The sequence below is a fragment of the Ambystoma mexicanum genome, chromosome 8 (genome assembly GCF_040938575.1).
Source record: "Ambystoma mexicanum isolate Mex_15411 chromosome 8, UKY_AmexF1_1, whole genome shotgun sequence".
Taxonomy (NCBI): Eukaryota; Metazoa; Chordata; class Amphibia; order Caudata; family Ambystomatidae; genus Ambystoma; species Ambystoma mexicanum.
In genome coordinates, this window is record NC_090929.1 from 248,645,500 (window position 1) to 248,662,845 (window position 17,346).

Genomic DNA, 17,346 nt, shown 5'->3' on the forward strand with positions numbered 1-17,346 from the left:
TCATTTTCTTAAATCCCAAAAAGGGGTGCAGTACCAGTACTCACCACTATCCAAAAGCCGGCGTTTTAAAACCACCAGATTTTACTTTTTTGTAGAAAACTGAATAAATGAACCCAAAACATGCCAAAGAAAGACTTACTGAGAGGTGGATCCAATGTAAAGTTATATTCTGAAGTGACTTGAAGGTTTATAACAAGACTGGCTGAGCTGTGGATTTCAGCAGTTTAAGTAAATTTGGACTGAAAGACATTAAAAACCTCAATGTTTAAGAGAAATGAGTGACCTACTTTTGAGTGTCACATAGGTTGCAACTGTTTAAATGTCATAGTTTTAAACTTAGAATCAGCATTCTAGCTGCATATGTGAAATTGTTAGTTTATTTGAATGCAGAAACTGGGGAACAGAAATGACATGTAGCTAAAAACTGGCTTAAAGAGATTCCAATTTGCCTGGCAACTACCCCCATCAGGAGTGAAACTTGAGTCACAGCTGTGTTCCCAGGCCTAGCTGCCCTTTTGCTGCTCACACCAAACGGGATATGACACTTCCCTGATTGAATTACCTGGGCTCTGCAGGAAATTGAACAAAGCCCTGTCTTGACTCAGGCAAATGTTTTATGGCGGGAGTCGTAAATGGAGATTTCTCCTGGAAGCAAAGGGGAGGGACACTGCCTGTGAGAGCAAGCTGGCTTGGCAGAACTGGAAAAACCAGAAATTCAACCTTGTGCTGGGGGAAAACCACACCCCTTTGGGGCCAGAACATAACTCTAAAAAGATGAATAACTCATAGAGCGGACTTGTGAAAATTATTTAAATGACACCATAATTCTTGTGATTTTTCTGCCCACGTTTTAAGACGTGCTAGGACCCGGTGGTATGTTCAGGGGGGTTTTAGCGGAAAAGAGGATATTACTCAAAATGTGTGCATGTGAAAAATCTGACACTTCATCAACTAATGTCCATACTCCTTGCGCACATGTGTGTAAATTTGGGGTAATGTACGGTATTGCAAACCAGTTAAAAAGTGCAAAATATTGCCATTTCTGAATGCAAGCTCCCAGGAAGAGCAGAGTTTGAACAGCGGATACCTCCTGTGATATGTGAGGGGTGCGTGTAATTTTAAAACAATATGTACCTCTGCAAATATGTATTTGGTTCAAATCTAGATTTGTGTGTAAGTTGACAGGAGGAGTGGACTTTCTGCAGGCTGTAAAATGACATCACTCTGACACAACTTAGCTCCCCCAATCAGGGGAGAAATGAAAGCTTGGCAAATGATAAGTGGAGAGGGGCTGGCTAGTGATGCTGCTCAAACACACCCATTTTCAAAACACATAAAAGCAGAGAGACAGGACAGATAGGGACTTTCAAATCCATTTGCAGCTGGAAGCTCTGCCGGGAAAATCCATACTTTACCTCCATCAATCTCCAGAGAAAGCTGTGCAGAAAGATCCAGACTTTAAATCCCTCAATCTTCAGAATCCAGAGAGAGAGCAGACCCAGATCACTGTGAAGTGCAGAGACCAGAGTCCCGTCTAAAACCTGACCAGATCCATGGCGAGGCCCATTTCACTCAAGAATATAGTGTGAGTACCTAGAAAACTGTGCAGAACCAATCTCCTAGTTAAAATAATATAATTCAATCTAGTTTAATCTAAGTAGAACTGTCTCCTAACTATCACCTGTCATTTGCAAAGCTGTCACCTGTCATTTTCTAGTTGCAAGCTGCACTTGTCTTTTTGAACTTTAAAATTTCAAATCTGAAAAACGACCTTTATGTAATCGCTCATATCTCCGTGACCGTTTGTGCTAGAGACTTGCAGTAACTTTCATCTGGAAGCTGAGATCCTAGGCTTTCCTAGGACCCCAAAATGATATTGCTAGCCCTTGTAGTTCCTCTGTAATCGCACCAGACGCATTCGCGAATTTTACCGCGATTTGCAAATTTCTCCACTTGCAAAAAGATAGCTGCTTGCCTTCCATTTGCCAGAAATTCGTTTAACCTGCTAGTTACTCCTAGATCCTTGCTAAAGTGAGCCTGGACTAATATTAACTAGATACCACTCATCCTGAACCTCTAGAGGGAATTAAAAGCATTTTAACATATTTTCACTCCATTGCCAGCACATCTTAAAGCATTTTGCCTGTGTTGTAAACTTCTGTAGTCTAAGTTGCTGGGGTGAACTGAATCACATTTAATTGCATTTCTGAGAACTGTGTGCCTTCCTTCCATTTCCTTGCATTGCATAAAAGGGGGGGGTGAATTGTCCAAGAAAGTGATTACATTGTCTTTTGCTGAAATCCTATCAAGTTATTTTCTTTACTGCATTTCATTCCACATTGCATCCATTTGAAACTATAAAAGTATTGTTGCTATCTTATCCATTTCATGTCAACTCCTTAGTGATTATCAAGAAGTGTGCTAGTGCCAGATTCTCCGTTGTTAATCTTTATCATACCAGATTAAGTGTGATATCCAATTATTAATTTATTATAAAGCGTGATATATATATATATATATATTGTTTAATTTATCAAATAAATCTTTTAAATTTGCAAAACAGAACTACTTCTTGGCTCAGTGGGGTCAGGGGGATTCTGAGAGAGGGGAGTTATATAGGGGTAGTCATCCAGAACGCATGAACTGGACATAAAGATATATCAATAAGGGTTTTCATTCAGTATTATAGACTAGGCGTTGATTTAGCTGTAGTGTTGAATTGAATCCTCTTACAATGCCCATCCGTAATGCTCTGCTGCTTCAATGGCTGCTAACAGCTGTGGTGATTTGGGCTTTTGCACCATTGTTGTGGGCGCCTGTGTTTTCCGTTTGGGCCCCATGCTCCTTTTTGGCCTGTTTGCAGGGAAAGGAAAAAACATTTTACCAAGGTTTAGGGCTGTTGTTATCGGCGTGCTCCATTAAGCTTGTTCTATATGTTGCCCATGTTGGGTAACTGGTAACTGTTGCCCTCGTGTTGGTAAAATATGTTTTCTGCTAGCTTTTTTGACTAAAATAAATGTGTCTCCATTTGTTAATCTATGGAGGATTCAGGGAAATGTGTCCTATTGTCCACTATGTGTGGTGTTAATTTTAAATAATTGTGGAGCCCCCAGACATTGCTTCATGTATCTCTTTTATTTAAGAAATTGGTTTTGCTGTGGGGGCGCCCGTGGAAAATTATAGAAATTAATTTTTTAGTTGGCATTATTTGGGCCCTGCCGGGCTTGAACTTGCGTCAGCAGGCTCTGCGTGGATATCAAAGCGAGCTCTCAGCTCGCCGTGCTACTTTGCTGGCTGTGATTCTGTCTGAATTTATCACAGGGATTGTGTTTATTTTTCACAGCCTACCTTGCGGCGCGGAGGCTCAGAACAAATGTATCTCTTCCCGGACACAGTGTTTACTTTCCTTTTTCCTCCCCCATAGTCCCAGCGCGGCGGCTTACTTGCAAACTGTTGAAACTGACACCGTCCGCGCTGGGCTGCTTGGGTGCCTCCTTTTCCTTCGTTCGGAATGGTTCTGAATGTTTCGTATGGCACGTTTCCTTGTTTGTTTCCTTTTGTTTTGGGAACGCTCGCCGCTCGCTTGTCCGTTCTGCAAAGATTTCAAAACTGACACCGTCCGCGCTGGCTGCTCGGATGCTTCTTCTTCCTTCGTTTAAGGCTAGAAAGCAATTGTATTTGAACAGTACAATGTTCAGGAAGGAAAAAGACGCTGCGGAGTACAGCGAACTTTGTTAAGATTTGCTAAAGAAGCAAAAGGATTTGGAAGACACTGAGTAAACAGTGAACCTCCTGTTTGTTTGGGTCCCCGTTCAGGGTCCACAAACAGATTGTGTTTACTCAGAGCATGCTGCTCTTATTTATAGGACCTAGGGAGGCCCTGGGTCTTTGTTATTTATGTAGTGGGGGCTTTTGTTGCCACAGCCCCCGGCCAGATAGCCAACTGTCTGGCCCCCTGATGGGGGCAGGTCTTTAAACCTGGGCCCTGCCTGACTGTTGGTTTCCTTATGGTGCTTTTCACCTTGCTGTTTGGAGGAAGGGTGAGGTGATTGTTCACACCTCACCCTTCCTTGGCTTTGTGCTGCAGAGACTGCGTGTCTCTGCAGCTGGGGGGAGGAGAGGAGCAGGCTGAGATAAGGTTGTGACTGCCCCTCTCCCAGGCTGCTGATGGTAACAGCAGTTACCCTGCCTCGCTTTTGGGATGCCCTACAGCATTGCCCATAACATTGACTCGGCAGCAATTCAAAAGTGGCCCACAGTTGCAAACGGTTATTCATTCCTTTTGTGACAGAATAGCACCCAAGGGGGAGTTTTTTGATAAAATGTCATTGAAACTGTGCAATTTAAAGAATATTTATTTAGCAACAATGGCCGCCTCGTGAAGTAATTCATCAAACTGCCCACATTGGCCTGAAAAGTGGCCCGCTTTGACCCAAATACACACGCCCACACTGACATTTTGATTTTTTGCTTCAGACATGCCCTATTGTCCTATAGGCCACTCAGACCCTGTTTCCAGGTATGGACACCATGTTCAAACTGCTACTATTAACCGCCACTTAGTTCTACTACAGCAATACTGGGCAAATACGTTTCCCATAGCTACACAAAAGCCCAAACTGTTGGCATTGCCAATGCTTGTTTTAGATCTCCATTAGTGCAGCTGAAGGAGAAGGGGTCGGATTCCCATTTAAGTCTGAGTCTGTGTAGTCGACCACCTAGGCAGTGTTGCATACTTTTCTGCAATTATGTCGGAGGATGACATTTGGAACAGCGTCTTGAATCTGTATATCTGTCTGCATCTCATTGCAGAAACCCGAGGATGCACACAATCGACTGCTCAGAATTAAACTGCACCGTATTCAAATTATAAGGAGTCTCCGTGTCTGCCTGTTAAAAAAAGATACATTACGAAGATCAGGGGACTTTATGATGGACCATATTGTGGTGTATCTTTAAGTCGTAAAGGTTGTAGTAGAGTAGACAGAGACTTTACTGTTCATCTAGTCAAGGTCATTAAGTTCATATTCATTTGCGTATATAGTCCTGCAGATAGTAGTGTATTCATAAAAGCACCATAACACTAAAAATACAGTGCATGCATTCAAAAAGATAGCAAATTGCCAATAGGCACAGTACATTACATGTCGGATCTTCATAGTATTTTCAAAATAACTGCAACTAATCGAGACATATTAGTTGAGGGAATTTGACAAGAGTTTGTCAGCATTACTAGATTTACTAGAATTCAGCATTTCCTCCTCAGCAATTACTTTCTATGCACAGCATTGTTGTGTGAGGAAAAGAAAACCAGAACTACAGCAACTCAAGAGAATGTTTCCCAGGGGTGCAAGTACAACCCCCTTTAAGAAAAGAGTCTGGCTTTGCCTTGTGTGACTTCCATTTCCAATACTGCTGCAAACTACGTATGCAAATTAGTCCAAACAATTATTTTAATAGGTCGTGTGCCATGTCTGTGTATTAAAGGAACTGTGCAACTCTTTTTTTTTTAAACATTCATATAACGGCACCGTTGTGAATAGCAATAGCGTACCTATACATGTGTAAATTAGCCCCCAAAGCGCACCAACAATGGGTTATTTCGGCACATTTCGAAGTGAATCCCACATCCACAAACCATGCTGTTTGAAATGTACAGAAACTATTCACATTCCCCAGCACCCATTTGGAGTAGGCAAAACGGGGAAGCTCAATGCATTAAAGGGTCATAGTCGACCCTGTTATGCATTTGCTTTTAAATGGAACTGCAGCCTTATGAACAGTTGTTGTCCCACTTTCATTTATATCCCTTATGTCAGTTATATTTAACATTTAACAATGATGGGCCTATCAATGTGCAATGCCCCCAGCACTCATGTATGTGCTGGGAGCCTGTCATACATTAGTGTTGGAAGCATGTTCCGGCACTTAAGTATGCAAAGGTGCTGATGAGTCTGTGGGAGTGTCCTATAGTCGGCAGGAAAGAGTGTGTACTTTCTTTACGGCGTGAGATCTGCAAAAGCTGCCTCTCATTGGAATTGCTTGCACCTGGATAGTACTTAACTCGACCTCCAGTGTTTCAGTGTGTGCGTCTGTGGGAGTGTCGGAAAGTGTTCTGCAGTTGGCAGTTAGCAGACGGCCTATGGCTCTCCCTTGATGATTCAGTATTTTGTTTTACTTGGAGTTGTCTACCCAGACTCTGATACAGTGCCCATTTGAGCAGTGAGTACAACTACATAAGTTTGACCCAACACTGCAATTAAAAGAACTTTAAACAGCTTGCTTTCCATTACTGAAATCTCAGTTGGTGGAGATGCGTAGCAGCTGACTAACATAAGACGAGGCAAACGTGTTTACACGATTTTGTCTTTGATGGATGAGCGTGCCGAAAACTAGTTGCTACTGATTAAACGTGGCTTATGTTCTCATGGTGAAAATTGTAAAGGCATGCCAGTGGCACCTAAAAATTACCATCTCCGTAATGCGGTCAGATCAGCTTGTAAGAAATTGCTGACTGGCACAAAACCAACAAAACATCTTTCCAAAAATAAAAGCAACCCACTAACAAAGGCAACAGTGGTGGGTATTATTAATGCAGTCTGGGATAAGAGAGGGCAGCCCGAGGTTGGTCAAGAAAAGATCACTACATTCTTAAAACCAATGGAAGCCTATAGTGACTCTACATCTATGATAGTGGAAAAAAAAACAATCCTACCTCTGGTAAGTGAGCCCATGTTGAAATCTTTGACCAAGAGCCAATAGACAACAACTCCCTTTTGACCAAATATCTTAGTCGTCAAACTAATGTGAGCAATTCTCCAGAAATAGAGAGAACGCACTTGCATTCTCACCCTACTGTAAGGAACTCATGATGGTAACAGTAAAGACAGACACAAGTGATCACAGATCAAGGGTGTTTATTGAACTTTATAATGGATGAGAAAAAGGCCTAAACTAAATGTAAAGCTTAGATGAGATCAAGCTACGGTCAGCAAATAATAATAGGGTAGTCCTAGCACTGTCTTGTCAAATAAAAGAGACCTATACTACAAAAAACCTATTGCCAATCCTTACCACAAAGTTACACAAAATAGTATGGGATAATGTTCACCAGAAAAGTGTCCACAAAATGATCAGTCAGGATGGTATTGCTGGGTCTCCCTTCTCCACATGTATTGCACTGAACAAGACAGGACTTCTGAGCATAGCACACTCCTGGACCTCTTCAGCATGAGGCTCACAATTCCAGTTCAAAGATATTAGAACCTTGAAGGGTCAAAGACTCTTCTCTGCAAAGTCTCTTGCCTAAGAAGGTCTGATGGATCAAAATAACAAACAAACCAAAGTTCCTTCAGTAATCTTGTACCTTTGGATAATTGCTCTTCGCACCTAGGACTTTGTTCTGTCGCACTCGGATCCTCTTTGCAAAATGAGCCTCCCTCTGTCGGGTTCACTACGGCCTCTCAAATATCCCTCGTAACGTTCAGGAGCTTTAATGTCCTTTTAAACAATTAACACTGTGAACATCCCACAACTGGGTTCACTCTTGTTGACACACTGTTCCAGGGTGTATTATTCTTCACGCCTGCTCTTAAACAGAAAACACACATACAAAAGTTCCTTCGGTACGCTTGTCCCTTCAGCAATTGCTCTTTGCACCTTGGATCTCCCTCTTTCGGGCTCCGATCCTTCATGCAACTTGGGCCTCCCTCCGTCTGGTTCACTACAGCCTTTCAAATGGAGCTTGTAATATTTAAGAACCTTTAACACAGTTCATGATTTCCTTCGTTCTCAACAGAAAGTGTGGATTCCCTTTTCCTAGCTTTCTTTCGGCATTCCTCTGTCAGTTTAACACTTGCCAAGTATACAGTTCACTTTACTTTCTCACAATGTGGGATTTACTTCCCTTAGCTTTCTCTTGGCAATGGGTCAGAGACTTTCGAGTATACAAGGGATTTGTCATGATCCCTGTAGGACCACTCCGACACCTCATTCTGTCCTTCCCTAGGGCCTTCTGGTGCTTGCAGTTTCAACATCAAAAGGGGCTTGCTGGGGCCCGTCAAATGAGCACTCCTGCAGCGCCTGACCACTCTGCAGCTGGCCCTTCTGAGGCTTTCCCAAAAGTTAAAATGCACAAGTTCTTTGTTCTCAAGTTCTTGCGCTCATCTAATGTTGCAACCTTGGGCTCAACACACGTCAGTTTGCTATCAGTTTCCTCCAAATCGCCGGCTGTGTTGAACCCATTGGCTTGTCTTGCTTCTGGAGTCAAGGATGGTACCACAGTAGCCAGCACGTCTTCTCACCTCTGCTATCAATGCAGGAGGCCCCCATGCACCATTGACATCTGTACCTCCCCGCACCAGCTGTAAATCCTGGTCTAATGATATCCCTCTCTGAGGCTTCAAGGTTCTGAGTTGAAAAGGGCATGGGCCGTTCTACCCTTCGTCGACCTTCCAGGTCTTGCCACCTTTCTCCTCTGCTTGAACTGCCAGTCGGCTAAAAGCTGTAGTGTTGTGCGTTTATCCTTGCTAGTCGTTTGCTCCCATGCTCTGCCTTTCATCCCTGTGGGGAAGGTAAAGAGCCGTCAGGTGTGTGTGATTATTGTCAATTGCCTGACTCTGCCTGACCTTGGTGTTGGGACATGTTAGATAAACGGGTCTGGTGTTAGTCCATTCTCTGTTACAGTGTAGGTAAGTGTTTGTGTCGGACATGGGGCAGGGGGTAGAGCTTCTAAATATCCTACCAGGTAGGATGGGGAAAAGGTGTTACAAGGAAGGGGGTACCGTGTCTCAACCTTCGGCATCCCACTGCTTCTCCACGAAGATCCCTCATCCAGGTGATCCTCCCCCACTGGTACACCCCCAGGAACTTGATCTAATAGCAATGGCTGTGTCCTGGCCACCTAGAGGACAGATCCCCGGGGACTAGTAAGTGAGACGCATTCAGGTTTCTCACACTAGTGATATGCTAAATACTATGCTAAATACTCATTTGCCTGCTACAAATCTGGCAAAATCTCCAGATTTGGCAAAGATAGCTGCAAGTGTTTATGCTTCATTATTGGTAAAAAGCTTGAGGTACTCACCTTCTGATTCATCAGATGATGAGTAACATAAAGATCCAGAGTACTTGACAATTTGAAAAGCACTTTTCCCTATTTGTAACTCAATGTTTAAAGAGCAGCAAATTCTTAAAGAAGGTCCGACAACATCAGTAGACGTGGTTCTCTTCCATGATCCCAGTTAAGTGAAACATGCAACTCAAAACGGGCTTAACATAAAGACATTCCCAGATGACTGGCAAATGGAGGCAACAACATCAAATGAATGAACCCAGGAGAGCAAACAATGATAACAGCTCTATTTTGTCAATAAATGTGGACATTCTGGACATGTGTTCAGATACTGACCGTACTGCTTACAAGAAAGGCTTGAGACCTCTAATGCAACCAAAAGAGAAAACATGTAAATACAGAAAGAAACACCAGGTTAAGGAACCAATTAAAAAGAACTCTAAAGTTGTGCAATCCCTAGATGTGATATCACCAAAACAGGTGAGCTGAAAGAAAGTGTCAATCAATTCAAACTCGTTTGCAAACCTCCTTGCAAACAGAAACAATTGTGCATTCAGGTTTCCTTGGAAATGTGGTTGGCTAACCAACCTGGGTCATCGAAAGACCTACATTGGCAGAGGACAAACCAGGGTGTTTCCCCTAAATATGATTAAATTACCTCCGTAAATGATCAGACAGAGAGTCTCACATGACTGTAAAACGTGGTCTCACTGACTCTATGATCCCATAATGAAGGAGGGGCCTACTCAGAAGGGAAATCAAACTGCTTTGTTTAGAACTAAAGCAAAGTCTCCAAAAAGAAATCAAATAACTAACTCTTATGCTACAGAGAGTAGCCTGTTCTTAAATAGAGTAAATGTTATGGAATGCATTCATCAGTCGCTGAACGTGGATATGATATCATCAAGTGACATCACATGAGTGGAAATGATACGATATGATATGATATGATATGGCATTTGTAACGCGCCTATACACAAGTGTTTCAAGGCGCGACGAGGCGGGGGGGGCAAGGGAAGACAGACAACGATCCTACTAGGCCAGGTGTCATTCAGATCGCGCAAGTGCAAGGGTAGGGGACTGGGAAAAGTGCAAGGGGAAGGGGAGAGTGGAAAGTGCAGTACATGGTTAGTAGAATACAAGGTAAATAATAGGGCCAGCTGGTGGCAAATGCAAGGAAAGTGCAGTACATGGTTAGTAGAATACAAGATAAATAATAGGGCAAGCTGGTGGCAAGTGCAAGGTAAGTGCCGGGAGAAGGGGCTGTAGGATACAGAGACAGTCCTGTAGTGCAGGTAGGCAGTGCAGGGAAGAGTGGCTGGGCCAAGGACCGAGATCGGTGAGTGGCCCAGTTGCAGATTCAGTGCAGGTTCAGTGATTTTAGCAGGGGAGATAGGGAGAGAAAGCGGAGGCAAAGAGGAAGGTTTTGAAGTGCTTCTGGAACCGGAGATGGTTCTCCTCAAGTTTCAGGGAGGCAGGAAGGCTGTTCCAGAGGGAGGCCCCTGCTGCGGAGAGAGATCAGCTTCTTGCTTGGAGAAGCGGCTGACCCTGAGGTAGTTGGAGGTGGATGAGCGAAGAGCTCGAGAAGGAAGATATTTAAGAAGAGAGCGTTGAAGGTATTTTGGCCCAAGGTCCCAGAAGGCCTTGTGGACAATGCAGAGGGTTTTGAACTTAATCCTCCAACCCACTGGGAGCCAGTGTAGCGATTTCACTCCTAGAGAGATACAGTCCATGGGCTTGAGGCCAAGGACAGGTCTCGCAGTCCTGTTCTGGATGAGTTGCAAAGGGCGGAGAGTAGAGGCAGGAAGATTTAGATAGAGGCTGTTACAGTAGTCCAGCTTCGAGAGAACCAGGGCTCTGGAGACAGTGAGCTTCTGGGGGAAGGAGAGGAAAGGAAGGATACCTCTGAGGAGGTGTAGCTGGTAGTGTGACTTCTAAGAGACGTCAGATATGTGAGGAGAGAAAGAGACTGTGGAGTCGAAGATGACCCCAAGGTTTTTTGCCTTGCAGTTAGGAGCAGGAAGAGGGCCAAGGGAGGCCGGCCAGAGAGCTGCAGGGAAGGAGGGAGTGGGTGTGCCGATAAGTAGAATCTCAGTCTTACTGGCATTAAGGCAGAGGTTGTTGTTGGCACACCATTCCTGGATAGCAGAAAGACAGTCAGAGATGAGGGAAGGGGAAGAGGAGGCCGAGGGTAGCCTGAAAATGAGCTGGGTATCATCCTCATAGCACTGAAAGTTGGGACAGAGAGCGGCAATGCGGTGAGCAAGAAGTGCCAGATACTGGTTGAACAGCCAGGGGGAGAGGTTAGATCCCTGGGGGACACCACAGGTAGAGAAAAAGATGTCAGAGAGGAAGGAACCCAGTTGGACCTGGGAGGGTCGATTGGAGATGAAGGAAGTCAGCCACGCCAGAGCTTGACCAGTGATACCCAGGTTATCACGGAGATGGTTGAGCAGGATGGTGTGGTTGACAGTGTCAAAGGCAGAAGAGAGGTCGAGCAAAATGAGAACACAAGGGGTGAAATACCTTCTACATCCTTTGAAGGAAAATGGGCGGTGATCTATCTGGTGTTGTATATTATTGCAGAACTCTTACTATCATGCTCAAAAGAATTCTGTGAAATGGGCTATGAATTTACAAGAGTTGAGGAGATTGAACCTGAAAAAAAAATACCAATTCTATACAGCAATTGAAGCAAAAAGACCTTGAAACCAAAAAGGAGGACATTGAGGCATTGGTTAATAAAATCAATGACGGACTAATCAACAGTGTTAAAAGGCTAGGACCGGAAAACAAGTTTGTAGGGAAGAACATTTGGATAATGTTTCTTGATCGAAATTTTGGTTTAGTTAAGAAATTAATTGAATTCCTTGGAACGCTAGAGGTTTTCAATCCTTCTCTATTAATCCCATTGTTCTGTCTTGTGTGCTCGATCCTGAGGTGTTCGCTTTGCAAGAAACATGGTTAATTCATACATATGCATTAGAGGCTTCCAAATTATTCAGAGAGATGCTATTCGTAATGCAAGAGGTAGAACCTTTGGAGGTTTTATATCGGGTGCTAGTAATAAGTTGCTACTGACAGCAGTGCATATCCACTTTTATCTTTTACCAGCCATGATCAAACTACCAGCGAAGGGAGTGGAGCAGCAGATCCCTTTGGTGAATATTTATTATCCCCCCGGAGATAAATTGATTGGAGAGATTATTAAAGAAGTAAAGAGTATCCTCCAGGAGTGGACTAAGGGGAATCCTAAGGCACTATTTATAATGTTAGGAGAACTTAATTATAAGAGATTCAATAACCTAACAAAGGAAGACAAGAGTGATCTCCCCATAGTGTCCAATATGTATGGAGCAAGAGCAGTCAACTTCTTTGTTGATGATCGTATTACGTTTGACCCATGGACAGTGTTTAAACAATCACACTGCCTGCTAGAGCTTTATGTAGCAGATGGAGACCTAAACCATGTTCCCTTTACATGGACACACGGTTTGGTTTCGTTGTGGCTGGGTTAGTTTCTTTTTTCAGACTCTTGTGTTCAAACTGATTGGTAATCTGTTGATTTTGCCTTCAATTGTGAGTGACCACATGGTACTGAAATTTACATTAAAAAATAACCAATAACCAAAACAAGAAATGAGTGGTAATATACATTTTAATAATGATGGAAATAACGTTATGTGGTCTGAGTGCAATATTGAAAAATGTATCATTCTCTACCATAAAGATCTTTTGAAAGGCTACATGACTAATAGTTCGGAATTAGATACATATGAAAATACTCTTGCTGCAGCTAAATATCAAATAGAGACATTAGAAAAAAGACTTCCTTAAAATAAGACAGAATAACACACAATATGATCCTAATATTGCGAATAGGAAACAATAGCTAAAAATTAATATAAAGAAAACCAGAATGAAACAAAGTAACAGATGGCAATAACGAAACTAAAGACGACATACAAAAATGATGTAAAACGATATAAGGGCTCTTATAACAAGCAACAATGGCTTTTATTACATAATGCACTTCGAATTTCAGAATCTGATTTCTTTTGGAATTTATATAAAACTCATTTGCAGGTGAATTTAGGTTAATGCCATATCGGAGTCATTATGGCTAAAACGTGTAGCCAAGCTGTACTACAACAGTCTAGATGTACCTAAGGTGTTGGAGCGTCCTACCTACTTCTTAGAAAAGGATAAACTGATGTGTACAAATGAGGACATGACATGGATAATTGAGAAAATAAAACCTTCTCGTGCTCCAGGTCCTGATAGAAATCCCAATTTTGTAATAAAAAAACAAGATAAAAAATTCGGCATCCATGCTTGGTAAACAATTTTAGACTATTAGAGAAACTGGCAATATTATAATTAGTTGGAAGCCCTCTATATTGATCCCCAAAAAAAAAAAAAATAAGATCTATAGAAAACCCCCAGAACTACCGACTGCTATTGTGGATGCTACTTCCAAACTGTTATTAGAAATACATTCTTGGATAACAAAAAGCAAATTGTTGTGGAATCAACGTTTTGGATTTCGAAAAATACTTAGCACCTTTACTAACCTCTGGACCCTTTTCTATTTAATTCGGGCCACTTTAATCAACAAAGAAACTGTGGCGGCAAGTGGGCCCACGCATGGTAATGATAATGATGTGTTATTTATAGAGCGCCTTTTACTCATTTATCATTTACTCATTTATCGACCTCAGAAGGATGAATTGCTGAGTTGGCCTTGCCGGGATTCAAACCTGCGACCTGCAGATCATGCTCAGATGACAGCAGCGAGCGCTCAACCCGGGTACAAATGCGGTAGGAGGCATGTTGGCATGTACAGGCACTGGTGTCCTCCCAGGTGTGATTTGTGAGGCAGCAGGAGGAGGAGGGGCAGTTGTCACACAATGCAGCAATTGCTTGGTCTAGGGCCGAGGTCGAGAAAAGAGTTGAGCAGGTGCGGGCTGCCATCCTGGAGGATTCTTGCAGGACAGCGGAGGAGATTGAGTGTCATACGAGGGAGGCCTTGCAAGTCCTCTGGTAAACAACAAAGGCCCACCTGCAGGAGGCAGATGTTGATGAGGAGTCAGCCTGGGCGGCAGAGACATTGTCAGACATTTCCATGGACTAGATTGCTGGCTGATGTATATAGTTGTAGGTTTCCTTTAGTGTATATATATTTTCAGTTCAGATTATTTTTTATGCTTTTTCTACATAGTTGTTGATTAATACATTTCTATTTTAACATTCACTACCACTGTGTGGCATCTCTTTTGTTCTTCTTTGTCCATGTGAACGTTTTGTTCAAATATGTGCAAGTAAGTATGCTACTGTAGCTTTCATTTGAGTTTAGGGCACACATTATGGGTTATATTGGTGCTGGCCTATTTACTGTGGGACTGTGTGCATGCTTTAGGTGATTGTGATGTTTGGTTGGATGCCTATATGGCCAATTTACGTATGTGGATACTGGTAGATGTGTGGAGATTACGTGTTTGTAGTTGCACTTGTTTGAGGTCTTTGTCACGTACATTTATTGCTTAGCTACTTCTGTGCTTTACAGTATAGGCATGTTGGTCATTTCTGTACATGGTGTGCATGGCCTGGCATGTTACTTACTTTTTAAATGGTTTCATGGGTGTTGAATCATGGTCGGGGTTGGTTGCGGTAGGCAGGGTAGTAATGTTGTTGCACAATTGCCCATATGGCCATTTGGATATGTGTTTTGCCAGTAGGGAAGGGAGCAGCACAAGGGTGTGGGTGGCAATCTATGGTTGACTGATGCCATTTATGGTGCAGGGCCATTGCACATTTGCTTTCGGTATATCAGTGCTGGTAGAGAATGATTTTAATTGTGTGTCTACTGGTCATGGTGTGGGTGTACATTTTGGGATCGGAGGTATTATTCAGAATATGTTTTGGGACTCTTAATGTGAATGGGAGCACATATGTGTAGGTGTCTGGTCAGATGTTCTCCAGTGCAGGGATATTCAAGGTATCTGGAGACAGCTAATTTACCATGAGCCATTAGTTTCTCCAGATTGCCAATTTATTTACATAGTGTTCCTTTATGCTACCACAGCAGTTTAGGTGTCACTTTGGTGCTTGTTTGCCCATGTGGATGTGCGCACACTTCCACAACAGCTGTGGCTTATTAGCATTGGGGGTGAGGAGGAGGGATGTGGTCTCACTCTGATTCACTGGGCCACACACCTCAGATGTTTACCATGTCACCTGTACATCAAGGGAGCAAAGTGTAGTTGCAGCTACAATATAGTTGACTGATGTTGTGCAGCTGAGCGAGATCCAAGGGGATGCCAAGAAAGATGTGACTGTCCTGGATGCACCAGCACTGCTTCCAAGTGATCGTGTTGGAGGAGGATGTCTGCCAGGTGTGGTCATGGAAAACACAGGCCGGTGGAGTTGAGGAAGGTAGATGCTCCACAGTGGACTGGGCTATGGGAGTTGAGGTGCAGATTAGTATGGGTACTGGGATGAGGGCGGACTTGTGGGTTCTGCCTCAATGTGCAGTGTTGAGGCGCAGATTAGTCAGGGTACTGGGATGAGGGTGAACTTGTGGGTGCTGCCTCAATGTGCAGTGTTGAGGTGCAGATTAGTCAGGGTACTCGGATGAGGGCGAACTTGTGGGTGCTGCCTCAATGTGCAGTGTTGAGGCGCAGATTAGTCAGGGTACTGGGATGAGGGCGAACTTGTGGGTGCTGCCTTCATTTGGGGTGTTGAGGCACAAATTCGTTGGGGCACTGGAATGAGGGCAGACTTGTGGGTTCAGTTTACATGTACTTGGCTCAGAAGCAGAATAGTCAGGGCACATGAGTCCCGCCTTAATATACATGGCCGGGACACTGTTTAGTAGGGGTACATGGTTGCTGCCTTAGGTTATGGGGCCATGGTGCATTTTAGTGGGATATGTGGATGCTGCCTTAAGTCATAGGGCCAGAGCACAGATTAGTGGTGGTGCATGGGTGCTGCCTTAAGCTAGGGGGATGGGCACAGTTTAGTGGGGTTACTTGGGTGCCAACTTCATGCACATGGCGGAGGTGCCGATTTGTCGGTACGTGGGTGCCACCTTAATATAAGTGGCCAAGGCACAGTTTATTTGGGGTACATGGGTGCTGCCTTAAGTTAGGGGGCCATGGTGCAGTTTAGTCGGGGTACCTGAGTCCTGCCTTAACTTAGGGTGCTCGGGTGTATTTTAGTGCGGATGCTGGGACACGGACTTGCCAGTTGCAGGAGTTGAATTGGAGTAATGGTGATTGCTGATAAGTAATCCTTGATTAGCTTTTCCCACAGGTCCAGCGCAAAGATTGTTCGACAGCGCAATGTTCTATTTGAAATGGGGCATGTTTGGTGTGTTCCGGGGGCTACTCGTTATTCTTTGCGCGGCAGGTGTCTGTGCGCATTTCATTCCATGAATCGGCCACCAGCGCTATTCTTTTCGTCCATGCAATATTCTTTCTTGCACTGACTACTTTGCGCGGATTTAGCACTTTTCTTGTAAATTAGGTCATTAGAGATTTATAGTTTGTTTCCCTAAAATATGGTGAAGGAAGTAGATTAGATTATCCACTTTGCAGACATTTGGTATTTGCAACATAAAAAAGTAAAATGCATGATTGTTTAATGTACCACATTTCTAAAATGATGCTAAATATGAATGTACAAAATGTCATATGTTACCCATATAACACTGATTTTAAGTAAAACAAAGCGTGAAATAATGTCCTATAGAGTGACACGTCATAAAAGAATGGCACACCTCCCACTGTAATAGAATCGGGAGGGATGATACAGACACCGGCACTGGAACTCTTCTAGTGTAGTAGCTCCATAGGTCTATATTGAAGAGAAAAAAAACACAATAATAACATAAATGATTGAAAATTGCAGTGTTTTTCCCTTTCTTTTTGTTTGACACAATACGTCCCTTTTGTCACTGCAATATATTGAAATCAATAACACCGAATACACCAAGGTCATTTTAGTTCAGTGGGGATAGTTCACAGTGAGATGCAATTTTCTGCTCAGCCAAGGCTTGCTGGAAAATAGATCGCTTAAAGACGTATTTGCAGGTTTGTAATCCCTTGGAATGGAACAATCTTGCTATTGTTGGCATCCTACCTGTTGATGATGACTACGTTTAAACAGAGTCCCGTTCATCACCAGCGATGTCTTTCTCTGATATGCCCACGGAAAACATTCCATAGGTTGTCTCTCATATACCCATGAAAAGCTTCAGAGAGCTGGCATTG